General features: G+C 36.7%; 1 long non-coding RNA gene across 1 annotated transcript in view; it reads right to left on the reverse strand.

Moving 5' to 3' along the window:
• LOC309843710 overlaps positions 1–10,243 on the reverse strand; it is a 100,903-nt gene extending 90,660 nt beyond the window's left edge. The window contains exon 1 of the long non-coding RNA XR_014300302.1: positions 10,181–10,243. This is a non-coding gene — a long non-coding RNA (uncharacterized lncRNA). The remainder of the gene's footprint in view (positions 1–10,180) is intronic.
• Positions 10,244–15,401: the final 5,158 nt, after the last annotated feature.

Consider the following 15,401-nt stretch of genomic DNA (forward strand, 5'->3'; position numbering starts at 1 on the left):
TTTAGAAAAATAGAAATTCTGTTTCTGAAAAATACAGCATCTGAAATAAAAAATTCACTGGCTAGGTTTAACAGAGGATAGGAGAGAACAGGATTAAGAGCCAGTGAACTTGAAGATAAACGAATAGAAATAACCCAATCTGAATAACAGAGGGGGAAAAGTGATTGGGGGAGAAAAGGACCAATATTTTTAAAAAAACCCTAATATACATGCAGTTGGAGTTCTAAAAGGAAAGGAGAGAGGAAAATGGGATTTTTTAAAAAAAGGTTTTGAAACTATAATGACCAAAAAATTATAGATTTGGAGAAAGACATCAGTTTGCAGATTCAAGAAACCCAGTGAAATTAAGCAGGATAAAAACAAAGAAAAATGCACGTTGGCACGTGACAGTTGAAGTGCTGATGCCAAATGTAAAAAAATAAAAAAAAAAAAAAAAAAAAATCTTGAGTGCAGGCAGAGCAAAACAATAGCTTACCTAAAGGGCAACAATAATATGAATTGCTGTTGACTTCTGGTCAGAAAAAAATGGATGCCCAAAGATGGTACAACATCTTTAGAGAACAGAAAAGAGGTGCCTGAGTGGCTCGGACAGTTAAACATCCGGATTTCAGCTCAGGTTTTGATCTTAGGGTAGTGAGGTGGAGCTCCGAGTCAGGCCCCATGCTGGGCGTGGAGCCTGTTTGAGATTCTTTCTCTCTCTCCTTCTCCCTCTTCCTCTGTGCCTGTTCCCCTTACCCCCCCCCCCACCCCCATATTCACACATGCTCTCTCTTTCTAATGAAATAAAATAAAGAGCAGAAAGAGAAAAATACACCTATTCAGAATCTATACAACAGAAATATTCTGCAAAAGTGAAGAAAAAATAAAGATGTTTTCATATATATAAAAACTAAGAGAATCCATAGCCATCAGGTCTACACTACAAGAATGTTAAATGAAATTATTCAGACTGAAAATAAATGAAACCAAATTGCAACTTGAATCTTAAGGAAGGAATTAATAGTACCTTATGTGCTAAATAAATGGGATATATATATATATACATATGTATATATATATATACACATACACACATATATATATCTCATTTATTATGAAATAATTATATGAAAGTTTACTATATATATATATATATATATATATATATATATCCCTCTTGGTCTGTTTAAGATACATGACTAAGGCAAAAATTAAAACATCCTATTTATTGTGGGGTTTAGAAAACATACAAGCAATACATATGACAACTACAGCATAAATACTAAACACGGAGGGTAAAAGGAACAAAACCTTCAAGATTCTGACTTTTTTTCCTCAAAATAGTAGCAATTTTAGCTCCATATAAATAGGCTATGAAAAATTAAAGATATGTATTGTAATCCTTAGCACAGCCACACACATACACAGAAAGTTCAAAATGGCATCCATTCTTATTCAAAAATAAATAAATAAATAAAAGCTAAGTCCACAGAAAGAGTGCCACAAAACTGTTCACAGCAGTTTCATTCATAGGAGCCAAAACTTGGAAATGGTCCAGGTGTATATTCATGGAGCAATAGGTAAGCAACCTGTGATGTGTTCAGACAATGGATGCGTACAATACTACAGAGCAGTAACAGAAAAGAACTGAGGCATGCAGCATGGATGAATCTGAAAAACATTATCTCAGTGAATCTCTAGAACAGACTAAGTTTAACTACAGTAAGGAAAAAAATGAAACATTAGGATAGGACAAGGTTTGACTGAGAAAGAATGAAAGAACTTTCTGAGGAGATAGTAATGTAATGTATCTCCAGAGCAGTTTGTTTTACACCAATGTATACATTTGTCAGAGCACATTGATGGTTTGGGGCACCTGGATGGCTCAGTGGGTTAAGCCTCTGCCTTTGGCTCAGGTCATGGTCTCAGGGTCCTGGGATCGGGCCCCGCATTGGGCTCTCTGCTTGGTGGGGAGCCTGCTTCCCCTTCTCTCTCTGCCTGCCTCTCAGCTTACTTGTGATCTCTCTCTGTCAAAGTGAATAAATAAAGTCCCCCCCACACACACACACACATTGATGGCATCTTAAGATTTGCGCATTTCACACTATGTAAATTTACCCCCCCAAAATAAATTGTACCATAAATACTGAACTCTCATTAATGACCTTCATGTTGAAGTATGTAGTAGAGGTATACTGGTATCTTCAATTTATCTCAAATGCATCCGAGAGAGAGAGAGATTTGTATTGATGGATGGCTATTGGCTAGAGGAATGAACAGATGATAAAGGTGTAATAAAGCAAAATGCTAATTTTGAAACATAGGTAGTAGTTTGTGGTGGACTAAATAATAGTCCTCCCCCAAAAATGTGCACATTCTAATCCCAAAGCTGTGAATATGTTATGGTACCTGACAAAGGGGACTTTCTAAATGTGATTAAGAATAGAAATGGGGGACACCTGGGTGGCTCAGTCAGTTAAGCATCTGACTCTTGATTTCAGCTCAGATCAGGATGTTAGGGTCCTGAAACTGAGTCTCACATCAGGTTCTGTACTCAGCCTGGAGCCTGCTTAAGATTTTCTCTCTCCCTCTACCTCTGTCTCTCCCCCTGCTTGCACTCTCTCTCCCTGTCTCTTGAAATAAATAAATAAACTCTTTAAAAAAATAAAAATAAAAAAGAATCTTGAGGTGGGAAGATTATCCTGAATCATCCAGGTGGGTCCACTAATCACAGAGTCCTTAAATAAGGAGAAAGGAAGGCCAAAGGCAAAAAAGGTGATGTGACCACCCTATGAAGCAGAGATCATAGCAATGTGGCCACAGTCAAACAATACGCACATTCTCTAAAAGCTGGAAAAAGCAGGAAATAAATCTTTTTCTAGAACTCAACCCTGTAACACCTTGGTTTTAGTCTTATAAGACTCATTTCAGACCTCTGACCACCAGAACTATAAAATAATACATTGATATTCTTTTAAGCCACCAAGTTTGTGGTCATATGTTACAGCAGCAACAGGAGACTCATACATAGATACGTGGCTGTTCACTGCACAATTCTTTCAACTTTTCTGTATATTTGGAAATGTTTATGCTATAATGTTGAAATTTAAAAAAAAAAAAAAAAAGACTTCCATCAGCCAAGGGTAGGAATTAGGTAAAAGGCAAAGAAACTAAATTATTTTTATAGTAATATCTGATTGGCTAACAACCTTCCAACCCACCCAAAGTTATTTGAAAGTTTTAAATAAAACCCGTTTGTCATTAGAATTTATAATCATCCTGATTGTTAAGACTAAACTGTGGGGGAAGGGTAAATTAAAATTTCCCAGAAAATGTGGAAGAAATCAAAGTTTTTATTTAAAGAATCTACCACATGGCGGGGAGGAGGGGCTATCCTAGCCTGGTAGCTGTCCTGGATCCCATTTCTACCATGTTAAGCTTATTTATATTTCCCTCTACTTGTGAACCCATGGGTTCTCCAGAATATTTAAGGATTCTTGTTATTATTGTTTTTCTTCTTTAGGAGAATCCAGGAATGGAAGAAAGAAAATAGGACATAGGTAGAGATAGGCAGCAATTACTTAACTGGACAAAAAAAAAAAAAAATATATATATATATATATATATATATATATATATATATGTTGATTTTGTATGAATGAGGCCCACTGTGTTTGAGAAAACCAGGTTCTTCTTTACTTGACCCAGATAATAATAGGTTTTGGGTTTTTTTAGGGATGTTTGATCACCCAAATCTGGAAGTAAGTCCCTGCATCCTTCTAAAAGTGCAAACTGTCTTTGAAAAGAACAGTATAAATTCATACCATATAGAAAACAAAAAAGCAGACAAACCTTAAAGTTGATTTTAAAATGTATGGTTTCAAAATGGCAAACAAAAGCTTCAACAAAAATTTTAAACCAAGTTTATAGCTCCAGCCATGAATAAAAATAGGAGAAAATCATGCACAGAAGAACTCAGACACAGCCTCTATAGAGTTGTGTTCTCAGGAAGGGAAAGATCTGATTTCTTAAAATCTGTTTTTCAAGCAAAATGAATAAAATATCTCAAATATTTTATCACAAGTGCCAAACATGGCAGATGGCATTTGCATGGAGATTATATAATCACATTGAAAACCAACCATAAAGTTCTAAGAATATATGCAGAGTGAAAATACCTTCACCTCATCCTCTCACAGATCAGAGCAGCTCTCCTGCAGAGAAGGCCTCCAGCATCTGAAGTCCAGAGAGTGAAATGCAAGGAGGGGAGAATACCACTTCTCTGGTTCAAGACTCAAACTTGAATCAAGGGTTCAGTCAGTGCCCACCATGCTCTCACATTATTACAGAGCCCAGTTATCTGAACCCCAAAAAGCCATTGAGATCAAGAAGGATCTACTTTGTAGAGTCTTGTATATTATTTCCATAAAACACCCAAATTTTCAATTCAATTCAATATTTTTTTGAGTGCCAATTGAGATCTTCAGCAATCACTTTATGTTTTGATTAGTGCTTGGCTTTGGTAATGTCTCAATATATGTTTGGAATAAATGAATTTATAAATGCGTGAAGTTGTGTTTTAAGAAATGGTCTTGTTTCCTAATGGAATGTGAGGGAAAGTCTTTTTCCCCTCAATAAGACCGCAAGTTGCTTCTTTCCTGACAAGGATCCATCCTTCATTCCATTACACCTAACAAAAGTGGCACATTGAGCCACTTTTTAAAATTGAATCAGCTTTATGGGGCTGTAATCTACATAAAGTAAAATTTACCAATTTTAAGAGTAAAAGTAAATGAGTTCTAACAAGTGTTTACAATTATTGCAACCACCACTACAATTAGGATCGAGAAAATTGACATCATCCAAAAAGCTTTTTTCCTGCTCCTTGCAGTCAATTCTATCTCCCTACTCCCTGGCCCCTGGGAAACCACCGTCCACTACTGTTTTACCTTTTCTAGAACCGCATATATATTGAATCATATAGTAGGTTGTCTTTTCTATCTAGCATCTTTCTCTTATAATGCATTTGGGTTTTATCCATGTTGTTGTGTATATCAATAGTCCTTTCATTTTTGTTTTTCAGTAATATCCCATTGTATGAATGTAACTCAACTGATGGGCTTTTGTGTTGTTTTCAGTTTGGAGCAGTATGAATAAAGGAGCAATGGATCTGCAAGCATAAGTCTCTGTGTGGACATGTTTTTTATTTTCCTGGCTAAACTTAGGAGTGGAATTACCAGGTCATACAGTGAGGGTATATCTGACTTTAATAATAAATTGCTGAACTTTCTTCCAAAGATACACACACACACACACACACACACAAAGAGGCATTCCCGCTATATTCCAGTGTTCCACATCCTCATCACATCCTCATCAAAACTCAGCAGTTTTTTTTTTTTTTAATCTCCACCACTCTGGTGAGTGTATAGTAGTATCTCATTGTGCAGTTTTATTTTGTATTTCTTTAGTGGCTAATGTCATTAAGCACCTGTTCATGTGTTTGACAGATCAATCCTGATCACTAAGTTTTATTCCTAATAACAGAATGAGAAGGATCAAATATTTTCTCCCTGGAAATAGTCCAGAGTCATAAATCCAGAGGTATGCAGATTCTGGAATGATTGGCTCAAGATAAGACCACACCTAGAAAAGATAACATACCTTAAAAAGATCCACACTTTGGAAAAATCTTTCAAAGCAAAAACTGAATAGCTAAAGGCCAAATTAATTGTCTGCTGTTTCTTTCTTAGGGGAGGGAGGAAAAAAATAAGAAAAACAATCATCTCACAAATGGAAAGATCTGGAATTGATACAGCAGTTTCTTCTGTAACAGACACCCCCACATAGTATATCACTAGCTATCAGATGGCCATATGAGATCTGAAGGCTTCAGAACACTAAATTTGCCTCTCAAAAGAACCAAATGTTAAACTACACCACACATGTCGTTCGTCTCTTGCAGCATTCAATTTTCTCCTCATCTTATTCTTTTTAGGTGGGATTCAAAACACCCACCAGGGATATATTTTTTTAGAGAAAGAGAAAGTTGTTTTGGTAGAAAATGTGTTCAACTCCTAATCATTTGTCAAGGTTTATTTTTTTTTTCTTCATACGAGATGTAACTTTCCATCTACTTAAAGTACAGTAAATTACTCATATTTGGGACATCAAAAAAATGTCACCCCTTTACTTAGGAAAAGAATAAAATCAGTCTACGCAATTATCCTCTCCATCACTAACAGTCTTTTTAAAAAGTCTTAGGGAACGTATCTGTATAATTCTTCCAAATTCTCTACTAGAAACTGGCATCAACCCTGGGAGTCTCTTCTCTCAAGTTTCGATCTTTGTTCCAATTGTATCCTCAGACATCTGCTCTCCAGCCTCGAAGTTGAAGAATCAAGCCCAATAAATTGGACTTTTTTTTCAAAAGCAGAAAGACTGTTCAGAAGTAATTTATATAACTTAATATTTGTCATCAGAAAAGGGGAGCAAAAGATAAAAGACACAAGGCAGTAATCTATTTACAGCTGAGATTTGTTCATTTGCATTGCTCTTCCTTCTGTAAACTTAACCTATACTTGTGTCTGATTGGAGATCAGGAATTGAGTCGGCCAGCCCACATTTTGACCTTGGAGGTACAGACATAGGGCCATAATGAAATGAATGAGCCTTTCTTTTGGGGACACTAGATAGATCCATCCTCTTTCATAAACCATGGTGGACGGTAATTATATCTGCATCCAACTAGATTTTTGTTCCCATCTTTAGGAAATTCATTTTCATAAATACTCAATACTTGACTTATTTCTTTGACAAGCATATTTTCCAATGTAAGATATGCCACTTTAAATCCACATATAAATTTAAATGCCTGAGATTTGGCCAAGAAACAGATTGAGTATCAAATGAGAACACTCTGGTATTTCACACACTTACGTGTTAATTACTCCAACTAGGATTGATTCCCTAAAGATGTGTTACTTGACATCCATCAATCAGTCCATTTGTGGAAACCAAAGTTATCTAATCATCTACAAAACTCAGAATGATTGATAAACACAGTTATGTCTTGCCCCCTCCTCCTTTTTCTCATGGAAGTCCTTTGCCATCATCCATCTCTAATATCCAACCTCAAGATTATTTAACTCTGAATAGTTGTCCCCAGTGCCACTCCTACCTCAGCCCCCACACCATTTGTGAGCCAACCTTTACTCCCTTCATTTCTGCAGTCAGCAGAAGAAGAAAACAGTCCAATCCACTTCTGTAGATGGACTCTGGGATGAATGAAAAGCTCAGCCTGTTTGAAGCCATTTCATAATGCAATGAGCATCAGAGGGAATAAGGAAATCTGAAAACAGCTTTCCTGCACTTCCTAGCACCATCTTTAGCAGGGGAATTAATACCACTTTTTTTAAAGGAATTAAACACACGTGGGAGTTATTTAAACCATTTCATTAATGATGTTTTTCCAATATTTCTTTTCTTTAAATAGGTCCAAAGCATTGTTATTCCCCTGTAAATCCACGTGTGGGTATAGGATGTGGAGAGGAGACAAACTGCTCTCCACCACATCTCCATGCAGCAAGGCTCTCCTAGAAGGATCCAAATACAGAATCCAGGAAGGGCCACAACCTGGGGCACTCTAGGAATGAGGGAGTGCTTTAGAATTCTCCAGCCCACAGGTACCAACAGCTGCCTTCCCCCTCACCATCTCCCTCTACCACTAGAAGAGGGCTGAGGCCATGCCACTTGGCAGCAGCTCTTACACCAATTTGCTGCCAATAAATACTTGCTGCTGGGGCCATTGATTAAAACAGCAAAATCTTCCAGACTCTGGGGGCTCACAAAGTCAAGTCTTCTCCTGTGTGGTCAGGTTTTGCTCATCTAAGAGCCAGGGGAAAAGATTTCTGGGGTCACCCACCTCCACTCTCCCTGACTGCCAAATTTGACCATAAAGAAGAAATAATTTAAAAGAGAGAAAGAAAAAACAGCTCAGAAAAAGACATTTCCAGTAAGACTTCTCCATTGCAGTCCTCTGTAACATTTACTGTTGCATCATACAGGAGTCTTTCCCTCTACTTGGGCTCCTTCTAAAGGCACATGGTTCCCACAGCTTAGAAATGAAGTAAGAATGCAGAAAGTCATGGAATGTGTTATCTCAAGTCATAGATTCTTAGAGCCAGAATGACCCAAAATGTCCTTTAATCCAACCATTTTGTTTTACAGATGAAAACACTAGGGCCAAGAGAGGGTAGGTGTAATTTACTCAAGATTATAATCTGGTAATCTAAAATCAATTTAATGCACCTCCTCTCTTTATCTTCTAAGATAAAGAACTATGAGTTGCCAAACCAACAATGATGATGATGATGATGATAATGACATAAATTTGTCATATGCTTACTATTGTCAGGTACTATGTTGAATGCCTTTCACAGATTATTTTATTTAAACCTTTTAATGAGACTAGAGGCACATACTCTTATTATCCCCATGTTAGAGATGAAGAAACTGAAACATGTTCCAGCCACTGGCTAGAGGTCACACAGCTACTAGATGAAAGAGCCCATGCCCTTAGCCATACATTCTATACTCACTGAAATTCAATACTCCTGTTATGACCCTAAGCACTTCCTGAATCATCACTACATTAATTACTCTCAGTATTCTCATAGGTGCTATTTGTTCATAGAGAACCAGGATAACCCATTTCTCCAAAATACCAGAAAACAGATTATAGCTTCTTTCCCACTAGTTGGACAGCCTGACTCTTTTCGTATTCTCTGTATTCCAAGCAAGTTGGATTGTCTACAGAAAGGCCAAGTCCATTTGATATAACCTTTAGAAAACTAATCATTGTCTGGTATTTAAAGGACTTCTCAATATTTTCAGTATACATTTACACTACTTGCCAAACACTTTTTACCCTACTACCTGTAACAGACATAAGTATCCGACCTGCCTTTGAAAACATAACACCAAAACATTCACCTCTCTCTGACAGCATCCCAGAGCCTGGCAACCATGTGTCAGCAAACCTCAGGGTCCATGAGGATCCCAGAGCACTTTTACTCACATATCAACTTCAGTTCATCCACCTAGAAAAAGAGGACATAAAGACTTGCTCTTAAAGAAGTCTTGTCTGGGATATTCAGAAATAGTGTAAAGTGGTAGCAGAGGCATTTGAAAGACTTCTACATACCAGCCATATTCCCCAGCTGGGAGCATAGAAGTGGCTGGATGGAAAGACATTCTTATAGAGGCAGTATGGAGTTCATGGTTAAAGAGAGTGGGGCTCTGTCCTCAGGCCTCAGCTTGAATCTTGGATCTTGCATTTCCAAACGCAGAGATCTTCAGCAAGTTGTTAAGCTCTTTCCCAAAAATCTATCTCACAAAACCAGTGTGAAGATTAAAAACAAAAAATGTATCTCACAAAACCAGTGTGAATATTAAATGAGATAATAGATTGTAAGTGTCTAGCACAGTGCCTAGCACATAGTAATATAAGTTAATGGTCATTCTTGATGTTTTTGTTTTATTAACTCCAGTAGAGAGAATTCTCAACTTTATTCTAGGAGATGAAAGAAGGATAAAATGGCAGTAGCAGGGAGGAAGATTCATAAAAAATTAGGCAGAAAATTCTAAGGCCAGTAGATACCAAAGCCAGGAAAATCTAAGGAATGACTCTGGGCACAAAAAGAGAATCTATCCAATTATACCTACTTTCCAGTACTTTTCAAGAATATATTTATAGTGTATGTTTAGGTGTTTATGCTTTATATATAATTAGCTATTTTTCTTCAACATATCCCATAATTATTTTATCAAATGCACATCTGTTTTAATTAGGCATGTACACACTTTACTGTACTGTAAAATGTCAAACACACTGTAAAATAGCTCAGAGTACATTAACACATAAAAACAAAAATTCGTTTGACATATCACAAACAGCTGCAAGAAGCTCATAGACTCAACCAGCTGCTGCTCGACAGCTTCCAGCCAACTACTGTTTCAGTGGGTCCTTCGAAGATTGTTCCCATGCTGGAGCTGCAGTGTCTGTTTTCAGTTCTCTTGCCTCAACTTGATTGTCAGACATGTTTGGGGAAGTATGTGTGGCTTGGCTGGAGCCATATGTGCCAACCAGTCTTCGGCTTGCCAAGGGGAGAATCCTAGTATAGCTGATAATACCAAATACCTCAAATCCAGAAGGGGCTTCAGCTGTCAACTAGAAGACTCCCTCATTACACAGATGGCAACACTGGGAACCAGAGGGAAGAGCTGAGTTAGTGAATGCACGGAGTCATCCCTGTGTCATTTAATGCCCAGTATGATGTTTCTTCCTCTGCAGTGGTTTCTGAACCTGACCATACATCAGAATCATCAGGAGCACTGGCATAAATTTCAATTCCCAGAGCCCACCCTGACCAAGAATCTTGTATGGGAGGTCTGAGGTGCAGCCCAGGAATATATATTTTAACAAGATTGCTGCCAATCTCAGAACTATTTTGTATACAGAATATATAAAGAACTATTACACATTAATAATAGGAAGGTATTATAACCCAAGACTTGAATGAATATTCTACAAAGGAAGTTATAAAAATGGCCAATCAGCACATGAACAGTGTTCAATATCATAGGTCATCAGGAAAATGCAATTTAAAAACCACAATGAGATATCATTTCACATGCACTCAAATAGCCAGAATTTAAAATACTGACACCATCAAATTGTTGGCAAGAATGTGGAGCAACTAGAATTTTCACACATTGCTAATAGGAGTGGAACATAGGACAGCCACTTTGGAAAGCTATTAGGCTTTGTCTTATAAAGTGAAGCATACCTCTGCTCTATGACCTAGCAGTTCCAATAAAAAAGACATATGTCCAAAAAAAAGTGAACAAAAATATTCACGGTAGCTTTACTCTTATATTCTTCTGGAATTAACTCAGAAGGATAGATAGACATACTGTAGTATACTCATGCAGTGGAATATGACTCAGCAACAAAAGGAATTGTTGATATGTACAAAATCTCACTGATGTTATGCTGAGGGAAAGGGGTTGGACACAAAAGAGTACACCTTAGGATTCTTTTATATAAAGTTATAGAATGCATAAAACTAGTCTATGGAGATAGAGTCAGAACAATGATTGCCTATGGAGGAGGGACAGTTGACTGAAAGGAGTTTTCTGGGGTAATAGAAATGCTCTATACCTTAATAGGGGCACAAGTTACATGAATGTATATATTTAGAAAAATTCATCAAACTATATACTTAAGATCAGTGGTTTTCCTTACATATACCTTACTCCCCAATTTTAAAAGGAGGAAATAAATAAATAAATAAATAAATAAATAAATAGCAAGTGCTATACAGACCTATTTTTACTAAATATTGCTGTCTTCCCTTCTCTGATTTATTTTTTTTTTTTTATTATTCTACCAGTATTTCCATCACCTCCCAAATAATCCACTTGTACTCAAGTCCTTGTCTCAGGCTATGCTTCTGGGTAATCCCTTCAGCCACATTCTCTGAATACAATGCAATAAAACTAGAAGTTAATAAAAAGTATTTAAATAAAACCAAAAAGAAACCTTTCTAAACACTTGGGAATTATAAAGAAAAGTGGCTATCCTAAATAATGATAAGCCTAAGGTAAAAATAAAGAGCAGAGCAGCAGATAATTATATACATATACATTTATAGGATATGGCTAAAGCTGTACTTTTTATAACATGTAAACTTGAACATTTGGTATTATTTTTTTAAAAAGATAATGAATTTTTTCAACTCAAGAAACTAAAGAAAAAATGACAAACTATATCTCAAGCAAGGAAAGAAGATAATGAAGATAAATAAATACATAAATGAATTTTAAAAAATAGAAAAACAAAATTGATAGATGATAGTAAGAACTGGTTCTTTCAAAATTCAATAAAACAAACAAATCCCTGGATAAGCCAATCAATAAAAACAGAAAGTAAAATCATAAATAAATACATTTAGGAATGAAAGATGATAGATGAATGGGTACACAGAAGATTTTAAAATTACAAGTGAAAAATTCACCAGGTGTGTAAATAGATTAGCAAAAGTCAGTGAAATGGATAACTTTTGGCAGGGCAGGGGTGGGTAAAGCTTAACAAACTGACACAAGAAGAAGTAGGTTAATTTTTAATTACCTCCCCCCACAAAAATTCTGTATCCATGTAATTTTATAGATAAGTTCTTATAGATCCTTCGAAGAGCAGAAACTTCTCATTCTGTGTAAACTGTCCCATTACACATACACACACACAAACATACCCCAGAAAAAGGACTCCGCCCACTTTATTTCATAAAGTTATCTTCACTGTGATACCACACGCTGCCAAAAATGGCACATGACCACACAAATACATACACACAAACATAGGTGTACAGAGAAGAGTTAACAAGTCTGACTGCTAATCTTAGAAAGATCTACTTACAAGATTGGCCCTTGGTTGGCATCTGGGAACTTGGAATTCAGGAGGGTTCCAATCCCCCTAATTGATAAGAATGGCTCACTGCACCTAAACTGTTTGAGCCAATGGTATATTTTATGCTGAACCCAGCTTTCACTCTGGCAGCCTGAAATTTTGGTATCTGCCTAGCACAGGCTGCCTGTGTGATCAGCATCCAGTAAAAACCCTGGACACTGGGTCTGTAATGAGCCGCTTCCTTGGTAGACATCATTTCACATGAGCTGTGACATTCGTTGCTAGGGGAATTACATGCGTCTAGTGTGACTCCACCAGGACTCCCAGAAGCTTGTGCCTGGTTTTCCCCTCACTGATTTTCCATATAGGTAAAAATCATAAGTCACTTCTTGGATGAGAATACTGAATAGTATCATGTTACCAATTCTTGAGTTAATTGATAGTTTTCATAGAAGAGAATGAATACACAAATGGACAAGGACCAAGCCTTGTGTAAAAGCAGAAGTCTAACCCACAGCTGCACCTACTGGTCCAGGAAACCCACCCCTTATCTAAAATAAACAGCCCATGAAGTCAAACTTCTAGGAAGTCTCTACTAGAGTGTATTAACTCTAGTAATAATGCAGGAAGTTAAGCAAAAACTTTTGTAACTATTAGCCCAAAATAACTGACAGCTTCCCTAATTTTTTCACCGTCACCTAATTTCCGATTAGGTCGATTTAGGACCAATTCGAGAAAGCCAAATAGGTACCCCTAACCAATCACATAAGATACCCTCCTTCCTGTGCACCTACCTCCAACCTCTCTATTGTCACAGAGCACAGGGCACACCTGAGACCCTCTCTTCTTTCCACTATAAAGTTTTTCCGCTCCTCTGCCTGCTGTTGAGTCTCTACCAAAACACAAGTGATGGTGGCTAATTCCCTTGCTACAGAAAACTCCAAGTAGCCTTTTTTGTTCTCAGTTGTTTGGCCATGATTTCTGTAATAATACTGATGAAAATTCCAGCAAGACTTTAATTTAACCGTGGCAAAATAATACTAAAGTTTGTCTTTCAGGATTAATATCTGAAAGTAATCAAGAACATTTCTTAAAAACAAAAGTAATGAGAGGGTACTAGCTCGTATTTTAAAACAATAATTGTTGGGGCACCTGGGTGGCTCAGTGGGTTAAGCCTCTGCCTTCGGCTCAGGTCATGATGTCAGGGTTCTGGAATCGAGCCTCACTCAGGCTCTCTGCTTCGCGGGGAGCCTGCTTCCTCCTCTCTCTCTGCCTGCCTCTCTGCCTACTTGTGTGTCTGTCAAATAAATAAACAAAATCTTTTAAAAAAACAACACTTAATAATTGTTATGTTGTTATATTATATTATATATTAATAATTGTTATGTTGCATATGCATTTAGCCTTCAACCCAACACTAATATATGTAAAATTTCAGCCTTTAATAATAAAGTCATCACAGATCAGTAGAAAAATGAAGATATCATCCCCATAAAGCTGCAACAGTCAGCCATTTGGGAAGAGAAGTCCATTTAAAAACATTTTAGGGGGCACCTGGGTGGCTCAGTCGGTCAAGCATCTGACTCTTGGTTTCAGCTCAGATCATGATCTCAGGATCATGAGATCAAGCCCTGCATGAGGCTCCACACCCAGCATGGAGTGTGCTTGATTCTCTCCCTCTCCTTCCCCTTCTGCTCCTCTGTCTGCATATGCATGCACTCTCTCTTTCTCTCTCTCTTTCTCTCAAATAAATACTTATTTCAAAATATTAAAAATTTTTTAAATATGTAAAAAATATTTTAAAAAATATTTTTAAATAGATTTAAAAAATCTCAGGAATAGGGTGGCTCAGTGGGTTAAAGCCTCTGCCTTTGGTTCAGCTCATGGTCCCAGGGTCCTGGGATCGAACCCCACATCGGCTCTCTGCTCAGCAGGGAGCCTGCTTCCCTTCCTCTCTCTCTGGCTGCCTCTCTGCCTACCTGTGATCTCTGTCTGTCAAATAAATAAATAAAATCTTTAAAAAAAAAAATCTCAGGAATATTTCCAAGTAAATTCTAGTGAGATTTAAAGGTAAATATAAGAAGTTACAATGATTAAAACAAAACTGTAAGAACATATAAGTGAATAATATTTAATCTCTAAATGTTTAAAATGAAGTTTTAAAAAGGAAGCAATTTAAAAATCTATAATTCATGCATTTAAAAACAAAAGGACAAAAAAATCAACATATTTACAGTTAATACCACACAAAAATTATAAATATCATGTACATATATAAGGGGCTTTGGTAAATAGATCAACGGATAAGTGGACAAAGTACATAGAAAAGTCACAAGCAAAAATAGAATGGCAAGCAAACGAAGAAAAACAGGCAAGAGCTCAAATAATAAGATGCAGCTTTTTAGCTCTAAAATTAGTCATTTTCTTAAAAATAGCATTACCCGGTGCTGATGAGGTAGAGTGAAAGGGAGCTCACTTCTGGTGGACTGTAAGTAGTATAATCTTTTTGAAAAGTGTTTTGGCAGAGCAAAGGAAGAGCTCGAAAAATATTCATATCAGTTGAGCCATTCGGTCTAAGAGCAGGAAAAACAGAATCATGCACAAAGATGCTAAATGCAATACTATTTATAATAACAAAGAAGTTGGAAACAACTGAAATGCTTCAGATTGGGAGATTGGATAAGCAAATTATGGTGCATTCAAAAGAAAATGTTATTCATTTATTTAAAATATTTATAAAGAGTTTTTGGTAATATGGGGAAATGCTTATGTCAAATATTAAACCAAAAAGCACAAAAGTATTCATTTGTTCAGTTCCATAGGATCTCAATTATGTCCACAATTTAACAACTAGATATAATGTATATATACATATATGTGTGTGTGTGTGTGTGTGTGTGTGTGTGTGCCAAAATGTAGCTTTATTGTCTCAGAATGGTAGGATAATGGA

Source organism: Mustela nivalis (genome assembly GCF_964662115.1).
Source record: "Mustela nivalis genome assembly, chromosome: 11".
NCBI classification, from domain to species: domain Eukaryota; kingdom Metazoa; phylum Chordata; class Mammalia; order Carnivora; family Mustelidae; genus Mustela; species Mustela nivalis.